Genomic DNA, 13,532 nt, shown 5'->3' on the forward strand with positions numbered 1-13,532 from the left:
AGGTTTGGAGCCCTTGCTTGCTGATTCTTAAGTGATGTTTTGGTATTCTGAAAATGAGTTTCTGACACCGAGATGAATTTCGTGAGCATCTCTTCAAGGTTCGATTTCTTCTCTTGTTGGTAAGGTGGTTGTTGAAAACTTGGAGGATGTTGTTGTTTTCGATTTCCTTGACCACCCCATGAGAAATTGAGATGGTTCCTCCAACCTGCATTATAAGTGTTACTAGACGGATTATTTTGAGGTCTAGAATTATTACCCATTAGTGAACTTGTTCCTCCTTGGCGCTAGGGTTGAAGGATGGATAATCTGTGTTGTGACTCCTCCTCCATTTGAATCACACGTCATCACTGGATGTACCTGAGTAGAACCATACAAACCATCAATCTTTTTATTTAAAAGTTCTACCTGATTAGATAGCATAGTGACCGCGTCGAGGCTGAAAACACCAGTTGCTTTTGTCGATTTTGTTCTCATGACTTGCCACTAATAGTTATTCAGTGACATCTCTTCAATACATTTGTAAGCCTCTTCAGGTGTTTTGTTGTTTAAAGTTCCACCGGTGGCTATATCGATCAGTTGCCTTGTTGAGGGGTTCACACCATTGTAAAAAGTCTGAACCTGCAGCCATAGAGGTAACCCATGGTGAGGGAACCTTCCCAATAAGTCCTTCTATATCTCCCATGCATCATAAAGAGTTTCTAGATCCATCTGCACAAAAGAAGAGATATTAATCCTCAATTTAGCCGTTTTAGCCGGCGAAAAGTATTTAAGTAAAATTTTTTCGGTCATTTGTTCCCAAGTAGTGATTGACCCTCGTGGTAATGAGTTCAACCACTGTTTAGCCTTATTCCTCAATGAAAAGGGAAACAACCAAAGGCGAATGGCATCGTCAGAAATGCCATTGATCTTAAAAATGCCGCAGAATTCCAGAAAATTTGCTAAATGAGTGTTTGGATCCTCGTCCTGCAATCCATCAAATTGAACAAACTATTGTATCATTCAAATCGTGTTAGGTTTCAGTTCAAAGTTATTTGCAGCAATAGTAGGTCTAACTATAATCGATTCAATTCCTGTTAAACTAGGCTTAGCATAATCAGACATAGGACGAGGAGCAGGATTTTGATCTACTGGATTTGCAACAACCACAAGAGGTAACAGATTATTTTGATTATCGGCTATCTCCTCAGTTGTAGTATGGATATCGCCCTCTCACTCTTCCTCTATGTATTGTAGGCTTCACCTTATTTCTCTTCAGTTTTTGCGAGCTGTGCTTTCAATTTCGCTGTCAAAAAGTAGAGGTCTTGACAGGTTTCTTCTAGTCATAAACTATAAAAACTTGCTAGAAGTAAATAAAAGAAAATTTAGTAATTAAACAAAAACAAAATTAAATTGTAATAAAAATAAAAAAATGGCTAAAGTAATAAAAATTCAGCATTCCTAATATCTTAGTCCCCGCAACGGCGCCAAAAACTTGATGGTCGTGAAACTAACTAAAAATTCGACTAAGGCAAGCACACCTGTCGAATAGTAGAATAGTTATAGTGACACCGGGAATATCGTATCCACGAGGACTAAAAGTACTAGTAATTACTATCTTTTTATTATCTAACCTAAGAATTAAAGGATGTTTTTAAACTAAAACTAATTATCTAATTAACTAAGATTACGACAGAGATTAAAGTTGGAAAATACTTTTTAGAAGACCGATAGAGAAGACAATACTCAAGGAAGAATCCACCTAGACTTCACTTATTACTTCTGAATTAGACGATTTATTCACTTGACTTAATCCGTAGAAATCCCTAGTTTATGTTATTATCTCTCTCGAGACTAAAAACAACTAACTCTAGGTTGATTAATCAAAATCTCTTTCTAATTAAAACCCCTTATGGTCACATTAACTCGATCTATGGATTCCCTTATTAGATTTTACTCTAATCCGATAGATTTATGTCATCCTATCTCTAGGATTGCATGCAACTCCGCTTAATTATGAATGATCTACTCTTAAATAGGGACTTTTGCCCCACTGAATAAGCACATCAAAACTTGAATTAATATCCTAAAATATCAAAACAAGAATTAAAACTCACAATTAAGAATAAGAACAAATATTTATCATATAATTCAAATAGTAATAAGATCTGTCTTAGGTTTTATCTCCCTTAGGTATTTAGGGAGTTTAGTTCATAATAATGGAAAACATCTCAAAATTAGGAAAACAACAAAACATAAAGAAACCCAAAAAACTTCTAAGGAAATTGAATGGAGATCTTCAGTCTTGAAGTAGATCCTGCTTTCGAGCTGATTCCGATGGCTATCCTTGAATATTTTCTGCCTTCCACTCTGCGTCCCCTTTAATCCTCTTCAAGTGTGTTTATATAGACTTTGGAATGCTTCAAAACCCTCAAATTTAGCTTTTTCGAGTAGAATTAGACTTGGGCTCGACAGGGACACGGTCGTGTGGCATGCCCGTGTAATGATGTTAAGGCCGTGTGTAATTCTGAGTTGGTTTTTAGTCGACATGGCCATGACACACGGGTGTGTGGTCTACCCGTGTGTCGCACACGGGCATGTGGATCACCCGTGTGGAAGTGCTTAGGCCGTGTGAAACACTGTATTAGGCCCAATTTGTCCCTTTTGGGCTCGTTTCTTGTCCTTTTTTGCTTTCCTATGATCATCTAAGTATAAAACATAAATTTAAAAGATTAGGAGCATCGAATTCAATGAAACTAAGGAAAAATCATCCATAAATATGTTAAACATGGGGTAAACATATGTATATATTATGGTTTATCAATGATACTAGTATGATGTATATGATTGTCATGTTTAAATGAGTGGTTGTGCTAAGAGATAGCACAGGTACATACTCGAAACCCTTGATCATGTGTTTGCCTTGTGAAATGAAATGAACTTGTAATAAAAGTTCAAATGAATGAGTGATATTTTTGAGAATAATTTCCATGACAAATTTGTGATGGTTATCATCATGTTGCACTAAGACAGTTTAGTACAATACCAAAGGTCCAAATTTGAAAATCCACCAAAAATAGTGAAAATTGAGTTAGAGGCTGAATAAAATATGAAATTAAATCTTTTCGAAACTAGTTTTAGATAAAAGAAACTGTGTAAGCAAAGAAATCTCATATGATAAGATATTTGAATTTTTGTGAAATAGGGTCAGAGTGATCTTGGACTCCCCTGTCTTAATTTTGAAAAATCATTAAAAATTGTACAAAAATGATTATGGGTTATAATCTATATGCTTAAAATACTTAATGAGTTTATTTTCAAGGGAAATAGACAGAAGTGTCATCTGAGTATCGTACTATGAGATGATTATATCATAGTGAAAAGAGATCGGAACTACCAGACAAAGAAACAGGGATAACTTTAAAGAATAAACTGTACTTATTGGCTAGAATAAAAATTCTAAAAACTTTACGGTAAGAAGATATGTGAGTTTAGTTTCAGGAAAAATCAACGGTTAGCAATTCAGAGTCCCGTAGCTCTGGATACAAAAAATTTAGTGACCGTGACTCAAGAAAACATCTTGACTAGACTTTGAATAAATAGAAAGAATTTTAAAAATAACACGTTATCACATTGCTTATTATTTTTCATGCGAGCTTACTAAGCGTAAAGCTTACTCCCTCCTTACCATTTCCTTAGCATTTTTCAAGTAGGCTCGGGGTTGGAGATCGTTGGAGGCAGTATCACACTATCGAGACATCATCTTTGGAATATTAATATATATATGTATGCCAGCGATTCCAAGTGAGTGGCATGTATAGGGACTTAGTTTTATGATAGATGTTGTTATGAGTAGCTAAATGTATTGGTTTATAATGATTCGTTGTACATAGCCATGAGATGTGGCTTATAATGATTATGACTTGTAAGCCTATTTATCCATGTTAAGTCCTAATGTTTGTTATGTGGACATGCTTGTTGAAAATGCATGTTGGTATATAACATGTGTGTATGATGAATGCTTCATGACCAATCGAAGTAGTCATTGCTATGAGAAAATGCATGATTTAGAAAAAAAAGAGATGATGATGTTGATTGAACTTGAATGCTCAAGGTCTAATGACACAAATGATAAGTGAATAATTCCAGACTGTTAGGAAAGGTGGTGCAGTAGTAAGATTAATAGTCATGGATGTTTGCATCCAGACTTAATATTCCACAAGTATGCAAAGTACGTGAATAATGACATGTCAATGTTAAGATTATATCTTAATGAAGGAGGTTAAATCATTAAAATGATTCCATGATATGTGTCCTTAATATATGTAATGAATTGTGGAAATTAAGGGTAACACAAAGGCTTGGAAAATAGCCTAAGTGTTAGTCACACGAGTAAAGACACAACGATGTGTCTCAGCCGTGTAGAGAGCACGGCTTAGGACACGGGCATGTGGCTTGGCCGTGTGGCTCATTTTACGTGATGACGTCATAGTCAGAGAGTTACACGGCCTGAGGACACGGCGTGTTAAAGAAACACGGGCGTGTCCTTGTGTCCACACAGGCGTGTGGCTCCGCTTCATGGAAAAATTCATAAATTTTCTCGAACCATCCAAAGTTCTCGGTTTAGTCCCTAATTACTTTCATAGCATGCTTAAGGCCTCATAGGCCCAAATAAGGGACTTTAAGATAGATATTGAAAAGTTTTAAATTTGAACAAAATTTTATGGCCCAGTTTTCATGATTGTTTGTGTTTAAGTCCAGTAATGCCTCGTATCCTGTCCCGGTGCCAAACACGGGGAGGGGGCATCACATTTAGTGGTATTAGAGCTATGGTTTAGTCGGTTCTTGACTAACCTAGAATGAATGAGAGTCTAGCTATACATGCCACCGATAGGCTTAAATTGGGTAAGATGAATAGTTTGTAAAAATAGGCTTACAAATGGTTGAAGAATAAGTGAAATGAAAAGGTTTCAAAAGGTTAGGGAAACAATGATAGGTGGGAGGCTAAAGCTTAAGAGTGAACCAATACAATAGATTCGCACTGACTCGAAACTTAGAAAGCAATTAGGTTGAAAGGGTGATGGAAAAATGGTAAGGATCGTTTAATAGTAAACCTCAACCCGCTATCTACAAAGATAGGAACCTCGGTATGGTGAACGCCACACTTGGATACAAGTGATAAGTTCTAAAAAAAAAATAAACAGAATTGACGCCACAAGGGTTGCTTGATAAGCCAACTCAGTCTTCAGAGAACAATCAGAGTTGAACACTCACAAAGTAAGAAGATATCATCAAATTCATCAAAGGTTCTTTTATAAAGACTTATTTCTCCTATTTATAGTGCTAGAATATTCTAGATGAATAGTCACAAGAATTCATATTAATGTGCTAATTAAAGACTGAAATAAAGTTCAAGTCTTTTGACGTTCTTGAATCAAGTAACTCCACTCTTGAATTCTCTTCAATTCAGCTGAGTGAATGACTGTAAATGCTTGAAAAATGAATCTTGAATTATCCCTTGGCTAGCCGAATAGACACCAGCTCCTTAAAGGCATTTTGAATGCTTTGAGTTAATTTTTGAAGTAGCAAAAATGACTGGTAGATGAAGAGGTTGCTGTTGAAATAAGAGGATGATATAATGCTCCATAAAGCTCCTTAAATGATGTAAACCTCATTTGTAACAGCCTCCTTGTTTGTAACCAAAAATGACTTGAAAAGCCACTTTATTGAATGTGTAACAGCTTTGAATTGTAATGGTTATGAGCTGAAGAGTTACCTACATTTAAACATATTAAATTGAACTTATTAAACACATTTAAACACTTATTGGGCATGTACTCATTAAACACTTAACTTAGATAAATGGCTAAAACCTATGCAACAATTATTCCAGCAACTAGTTAAATTAATAGAAGCATAGGTAATTAAACTTAAACCATGCATCCATAAATAATCCTAATAAATAGATTAATTATGAGCAACACTTATTAAATGAAGTTCAACAAAAACTCTATTAATTAAACTAAAATAAACTAAGATGAGTTGAATAAAGTCCAGCAACTCATTTATTAAAATTAAATGAGGTTATTAAAATTCAAGTTCAACTTGCAATAAATTGCAAGTGACGCCAATTGAGCTGTTCCATGCATGGCTATTGGATTCGGCTTCTTACTCTCCCCAACCTCAATCCACATAGCTTGCTAACGCTTCTTGAAATTTCTTAGCTCGTGATTGAGTTATAGGTCCTCGTAGTAGCTCAATGGATTCGGTAGTGATTTCCCGAGCTATGATTGCATCACATGTTAAATGCAATGCTAAGGTATTCGGGTAAAGTATAGTCATGATAAGCTTGGATTCAAAAAATTATGAATAAAAGTTCAGGATATATTTGATAACATGTGAGATAAAAGTTCATGTTACGATGAGTGCTTATGCTTGTTTGATGTTCATATGATATTGTGCAATTGACTTGTTTGATTAAGTGAATGTGATAAAAAGAATTTCATAAAAGTATGAATAAAGGCTTACAATATCATTTTAAGGATAAAAATGTCATTGTCCCGATTGGACATTGAATGTCGATAGATTGCAATGATATCCATGAGTGAGATAAAGGGATATGTTGTAATGAGTTTGTCTATGTTTAATTGATAGCCCTATGATATATATGACTGATTTGCTAGAGTGAACGTATGTATTTGAGTAACTCACCAACCTTATTGATAGAACGAATGTTCGTGTATGCTTGTTTGAGTAAGTATGACTGGCAAACTCGCATAGCTTTAATAAATGTGCTAAATTGATTGAATCAAATTATATGACTATAATGATGAAATAGTGTCATATGTATATATGTATGAGAGACAAGTTAGGGATCTTACAACCCCACCCCCTTACCAGAGTGGTGCTTATAAAGGATTTTATGAGATCTGTGGAATAAGCTCCCAAGTGTCAAACCGAAGAGTTCAATTGTGGAATGATTATAAATATGGTCATAGTTTGTGAATGAATTGATAAGTAAAGACAGAACTAGAAAGGTATCAGGTTGATTTAAAGATTATTCAGTTTATGAAATATCGTAATGAGAATAGAAATTAACTTTGGTAAACTGACTGATTCAGACATGATGTTGAAAGAATGTGGTAACAAGAATTCTTTGTGAACTTATTTTCTTCAGTGAAAGAAATAATAAGGGATTAGTGATGACAGAAATAATCGAAGGAATAATATTTGAAATGTGTGACATTTGAGTGTAACAACTTACAGTGAGTGGATTATGACTATTTCTCTTGAGGTACCCTAAGGATTCATTTGTTATCGGAAGTGTTATTATGACTATCTATCTTCTGATAAATTGTTATTGTACAAGGATGTTTTCTAATCTTGATGTTTAACGAAAGCATTGATAACATGATTGGTTCATAATTAGTGTTGTTCTATTTCTCTCGGGTATTCTGTTACATTTCGTCTATTGAAACTTTATGAGAAAATACACATGATGTTATGATTCTGTTTCTTTTAGTTATTGCTCTGTCTGATATATATACATATATATGAAGTATATTGATCTTGTCGTATCTATTCTCAGTGGGTTTGAATGATGTATACTTCTGGATTTCTTGTCTCTAAGGAATTATCAAGATCTTTCATGTTTTCTTATGATTTTTACCTACGATCTACCGATATGGTATTGTAACTTGGATTTCTGAATCTTGAGAGTTTCTTTATCTTGGATTTCTTTGTCTCGGACTACTTTATTGGGTTTTCTTGCCATATCTATTCCATAAATTATTAATCATAGCTCGTTCCTAAAGTACATCCTTTGGCTTACGATGACTATGTCAATTATGATTATGTTTCTGGTTTGATTATAGCAACATGATGATTCCAGTATATGGATTTCTATTCTCATGTAAGTTAATCGAGTTAATACTTTTAGTCGGGATATTCTTGTAATTATGAGTTAATGCGGTTGAAACAGACTTTGATTGGCATGAGAGGTAAATTTTGAATGGTTTCATGTTAAATCGTTCTATCGACTGGAAGGGAGAATTTCTTGAAATGTTATCATTGATGATTGAGACTGACTTGATTGTTAAATCGGTATTGGTTATTGTTTGAAAGATTAAATAGGATATTAACGTCTAAGAATGAGATTTTATTTCTTTTCGGGTAAAAGACAAATAGTTTGAATGAAGAGTGTATACATCCTAGAAGATTTTGATATGATTTAAAGCTGCTTTGAATGATAAAATTTTTGTCTTGTGAAAGTTGAAAGGTTTATAACATTTTAGTAAAGCTTTGAATAGATGAGAACATTGTGACAGCCCTAAAGTGACCCTAGTAGGAAAGCGGTTTCGGGACCGCTAAACCGAGTCACCAAATTGTTTGAATATGATATTTATTGTCTAAAATAAATGTGTGAAAATTTTAAGCTTCTATTTAGTAAGTTGCATGTGAATTTAGTCAATAGGACTTATGTGTGACATTTTTGAAATGTGATAGATCAAAACATAAGGACCTATTAGTGCATGTTGAAAAAGGGGGGACTTGCATGTCAATGTTCCCCCATCTAGTAGTGGCCGGCTATGACATTAGGATGGACAAAGGGTGATGGGCAAAACATGTCATAGACATGTTGTGTTGGTGCATCATGGGAGGAAACAATAAAATAATGAGCATGGTAATTAAATAATGAAAGGGAGGAGTGATGAAAAAAAATGGTCTCATCCATGCCCCCCCTTTTGCCGTGAATGGAAGAAAGAAAACAAAAAAAAAATGTGTGTTCATCCTTGAACATCCTTGACCGAAATTCAAAAGGAAAGAAAGGAGGAAATGTTGAAGAGGTTCGGCCATGCATGTAACTAGGCTAAGGTATGTTTGAGGTTGCTCCATGAGATTCATGTATATTATAGTAGTTAGCTTGAGTTCTAACTAGCCCATGGTTCAAATCTTTACTATGTCATGGAGATGATATTCGGCTAAGGTGGATTTGTGTTGATATCATTTGCATGCTAAAAGTGAAGCTTTGTAATGGTGCATGTGATGGTGGATTGATGATTCTTGAATCTTCTTTTTAGCATTTTTGAGTGAGACATTAAGTTCTTTGTTTAACCATGACCAAAAATTGAAATGGTATGGTGTTGTGATGCATTCGGCCATGGTAGGAAGTAGAAGGGAAAAATATGGTTGTTGTTAGATGAAGTAGAGTCTAACGAATGAGCACATATGTGCATTAGTTGCTAGATGGAGAAGAATCGGCTAGCAAGTTGTGTCCTAAGGCCGAATATAATTTTTGTATATTAATGAGTAATGCATGTGTTAAATTGATGGAAAGGGAGAGGATGCTTTACTAGTGTATATATGTGTGTATTAGCCAAGTTTTGAACTTGAAACAAAATGGTGTTTAGTCAATACAAGTGACCATACTTGTAGAATGTATTAAGTGTTGCAATCGGCCCCAACATAGACATGTATGTTCGGCCACATGAATAAGTACATAAGTTATGTGTATGTTCGGCCATAGGTAGCCTATTGATGGCTTTAGCTTGACTTAGAAAATTCGGCTAAGGGGAAATATTAGCTAGTATGTTGAATTTGATTCGTGATTTCGTACATATGTGACTCTAATGTCTAATGTATATATGGGCTAAGTACCTTGAGCTTCTCTTTTGATGTTCGAATGAATTGTATTAAATTGCTTGATGTGATTAAAAATGCGTGTGACCATTGTGTATTTGAGCTAAAAGGTGGCCATATGACCTATCAAACTCCTTGTCATATTCGGCCATAAGCTAGCCAAATGAGACTTTAATGAGTTAAATTTGTTTGAATTAGCTCAAGAGCTTAGAGGACCACAGTTGGATAAGGGAAAGGAAAAAGTGATCGAATAGCTGTCGAAATCGCTCGACCACATCCGAGGTAAGTTCTTGAGTAATAGAGCTTAAATTATTATTTGATTAGATCATGTTTTAAGCAAATCAAAATCGTGCTCTTTGTGTGTGGCTATTGAGCCGAAATGGCAAGAGTGATAAGTGTCTTGTGTTTGAGTTTTGCTAATGAAAATGAAATACGAATGTGTCATGATTTATTGTTAAATGTGCATGGTTATTCGAATGATGTCCGGGCTAAGTCCCGAAGGGTTTGTGCTAAGTGACCATATCCGGACTAAGATCCGAAGGCATTTGTGCGAGATACTAATTCCGGGCTAAGCCCGAAGGCATTGGTGCGAGTTACTAAATCCGGGTTAAGTCCCGAAGGCATTTGTGCGAGTTACTAAATCCGGGTTAAGTCCCGAAGGCATTTGTGCGAGTTACTATAACCGGGCTATGTCCCGAAGGCATTTGAACAAGTAGCTATATCCAGTTAAATTTCAAAGGTACGTGATTTGGGAATGAATGATCTTGCTGTAAAAATTTCAGTTAATACGCTTGTAACATCCCAACATTGAGGTATGTTTCGTATGTGCTTTGAATTAGTTGAGCCCTTATAAATAAGTATTCGCTCAGTTGATAAATGAGCTACCGACCTTTGGCTAAGTTGATCTTTGTGTATGAATAAAAGGGTTGGTAATGTGAAGTAAGTATGATATTGAAAATTTGTGCATATGAAATTATCCGTTTAGCTACATGAATGCTATACTTTGGTTGTGTCTAAATTCTTTGCTCAAAACTTACTAAGCATTTAATGCTTACTCCGTTTCTTTGATTCTCTGTTTTATAGATTTTGGTTCTTCAGCTATCGGACTCGGGATTTTTTGAAGTCGAAGTCTCCCACACTATCAAAGCCCCCTTTTGGTACAATTTTGGTTGAACTTTGAAATGGCATGTATAGGACTACCCTTTTTGTTGTGGGTCATGGACCCTTTGGATTTGTATAATTTTGGATAGCCATGCGAAAATGGCTTATATATGTTTGAGCATAATGTTATAGTCATTTGGTATGGATATGTTTATTGAGAGGTGTGGATATGCTTAACAAGGATTGGCCATGGGAATGGTTAATCACTATCATAATTTGTGCTATTTATGCTAAAAGGGCTAGTTGAATCATGGAAACTATGAAATAGGTAAAGTCTACCTTAAAGGCAGATGCTGACAGCAGCAGTGATGTAGATTTGGAAAATCACTAAAAACAGTAGGAATGGAATTAAATAGTGAATAAATTATGTAAACGAACCTTGATGAATCTATTTTCATAGGAAAGTAACGAAATGATCATATGGACAGTATGTTAAGAGATATTCAGGTTCTCGTGAGACAGGGCCAGAACGGTTTCTAGATTCCCTGTTCCGACTTTGGAAATTTATTATAAATTAAACAGAGATAATTAGGAGTCATTCCATATATGTATAGATTCCTATCTGAGTCTAGTTTCTATAGAAACAAACGGCATCAGTATTGAAGCTCTGTGCAGGGAGATATCCAAATCGTAATGCATGAAGGTCAGTGTAGTCGCACCCTGTAACAGGGGAGAATTTAACTAATAAACTGTACTAATTGGACCAACCAAAAATTCTAGAAAAAAATATGTAGATGGGCATATGAGTCTAGTTTCAGGGAAAAATTACGAAACTGATTTTCGAGTTGTGAAACACAAGATATGATTTTTAAGGTGACAGTGACGCAGTTAGCCAACTGCCTGGAAATTTTTAAAATGGACTGCGATAGTTAGCGAATTTAGTCTGTGAACCCCTCGTGTCCGACTCCGGCAACGGCCTCGGGTACGGGGTGTTACAATTTTATTGGTATCAGAGCTACGGTTTAGTCGATTCTAGGACTACCGTACTGCGTTGGGTCTAGCTATACATGCCATTTTATGTGATTATTTGATAGTGTGGTGATTTCTGACATTTGCAAATCTGTTTATTTATAGTAATGGATCCCGATCCCGACCGAGCGGTAGCTGATGATCTTGAGAGTGTAGCGCCTGCTCCCGCACAAGGGCAGCGCCGGCAGACTCTCAACCTAATGCTAGTAATCCGAATGATGAAGCTAGACAAGCTTTCTATAGCGTGATGAATGATTGGTTCAACCAATATATTCGAACTAATACGGCTGTTCCACAACCTCCATTCCCGACTAATGCCACCCCCGCACCTACAATACCTCCGGAAACTGACCAAATAAGGTCAAATAAGCCCCCAGTTGACAGAATCCGAAAACATGGGGCTACTGAATTTAAAGCTACGGACAGCGATGATGCCGAGCAAGTTGAATTTTGGTTGGACAACACTATCCGGGTACTCGACGAGCTATCTTGCACACTCGATGAGTGCCTAAAGTGTACTATCTCCTTGCTACGTGATTCTGCCTACTATTGGTGGAGTACTCTGACTTCTGTTGTGCCCCGAGAGCAAGTAACTTGGGAGTTTTTCCAAACTGAGTTTCGGAAAAAGTATATCAGTCAGAGATTTATTGATCAAAAACGGAAGGAATTTCTTGAGCTTAAGCAAGGTTCTATGTCAGTTACTGATTACGAGCGAAAATTTGTTAGACTTAGTAGATACGCTCGGGAATGTGTTTCGTCCGAGGCTATCATGTGTAAATGCTTCGAGGATGGGCTGAATGAAGATATAAAAATGTTCGTTGGCATTCTTGAAATACGAGAGTTCGTAGTACTTGTCGAGCGAGCTTGTAAAGCCGAAGAGCTTAGAAAAGAAAAACAAAAAGTTGATGTGGGAACTGGAGAGTTTCGTAAAAGATCCTCGGGAAAGTCTCTTCAACAGGCATCGAAGAAATTTTGAGATGATGTGGGCCGGTCTAGAGGCACTTCGGGCCTTTTTAGACGAGATCGTGATCGACCCCCTGTGGGTACACGAGGCACTTCGGTCGCCAGTGTTGGGAATGAACGTCGAGACAGAACGGAATGTCGATATTACGGTAAATGGCATTCGGGGAGTTGTAGATTCCATGACCGCTCCTGTTACAAGTGCGGATCAGTTGACCACTTCATTAAAGATTGCCCGAGGTTGTCTGAACAGAATGTAAATCAGAGTGGGAAACCGGGTGCTACCACTACTCGAGGTAGACCATCTAGAAATACGGGCAATGCTAGTGGTGGTCAGAGAGGATCTAGAGATGCTACGACCAGATCCGAGGCTTGTGCGCCTGCTAGAGCTTATGCTATACGTGCCCGCGAGGATGCTTCTTCGCCTGATGTTATTACCGGTACTTTTACTCTCTTTGATACTAATGTAATTGCTTTGATTGACCCCGGTTCTACTCATTCTTACATATGTGAAACCTTAGCATCCAGAAGACTTTACCTATTGAGTCTACTGAGTTCGTAATTCGGGTGTCAAATCCCTTGGGTCGTTACGTGCTTGTCGACAAAGTGTGTAAGAAATGTCCCCTAGTGGTTCGAGGTTCCTGTTTTCTGGCGGACTTGATGCTTCTGCCGTTTGATGAATTTGATGTTATTCTCGGGTTGGATTGGTTGACCGTGCATGATACGGTTGTGAATTGCAAAAGCAAGACTATTGATTTGAGGTGCGCAAATAACGAAGTAATCCGAGTTGAGTCTATGGACTTGGATGGGTTGCCAGCTGTAATATC

At 36.5% G+C, this 13,532-nt stretch overlaps 1 non-coding gene across 1 annotated transcript; it reads left to right on the plus strand.

The window, feature by feature from the left end:
- Nucleotides 1-634: 634 nt before the first annotated feature.
- Nucleotides 635-741, plus strand: LOC121226785 (small nucleolar RNA R71). Its single transcript, XR_005924464.1, has one exon. It is a non-coding gene; the product is annotated as a small nucleolar RNA R71 (small nucleolar RNA).
- The last annotated feature ends 12,791 nt before the right edge of the window (nt 742-13,532 follow it).

This window comes from Gossypium hirsutum, chromosome A03, assembly GCF_007990345.1.
Source record: "Gossypium hirsutum isolate 1008001.06 chromosome A03, Gossypium_hirsutum_v2.1, whole genome shotgun sequence".
Classification (NCBI taxonomy): domain Eukaryota; kingdom Viridiplantae; phylum Streptophyta; class Magnoliopsida; order Malvales; family Malvaceae; genus Gossypium; species Gossypium hirsutum.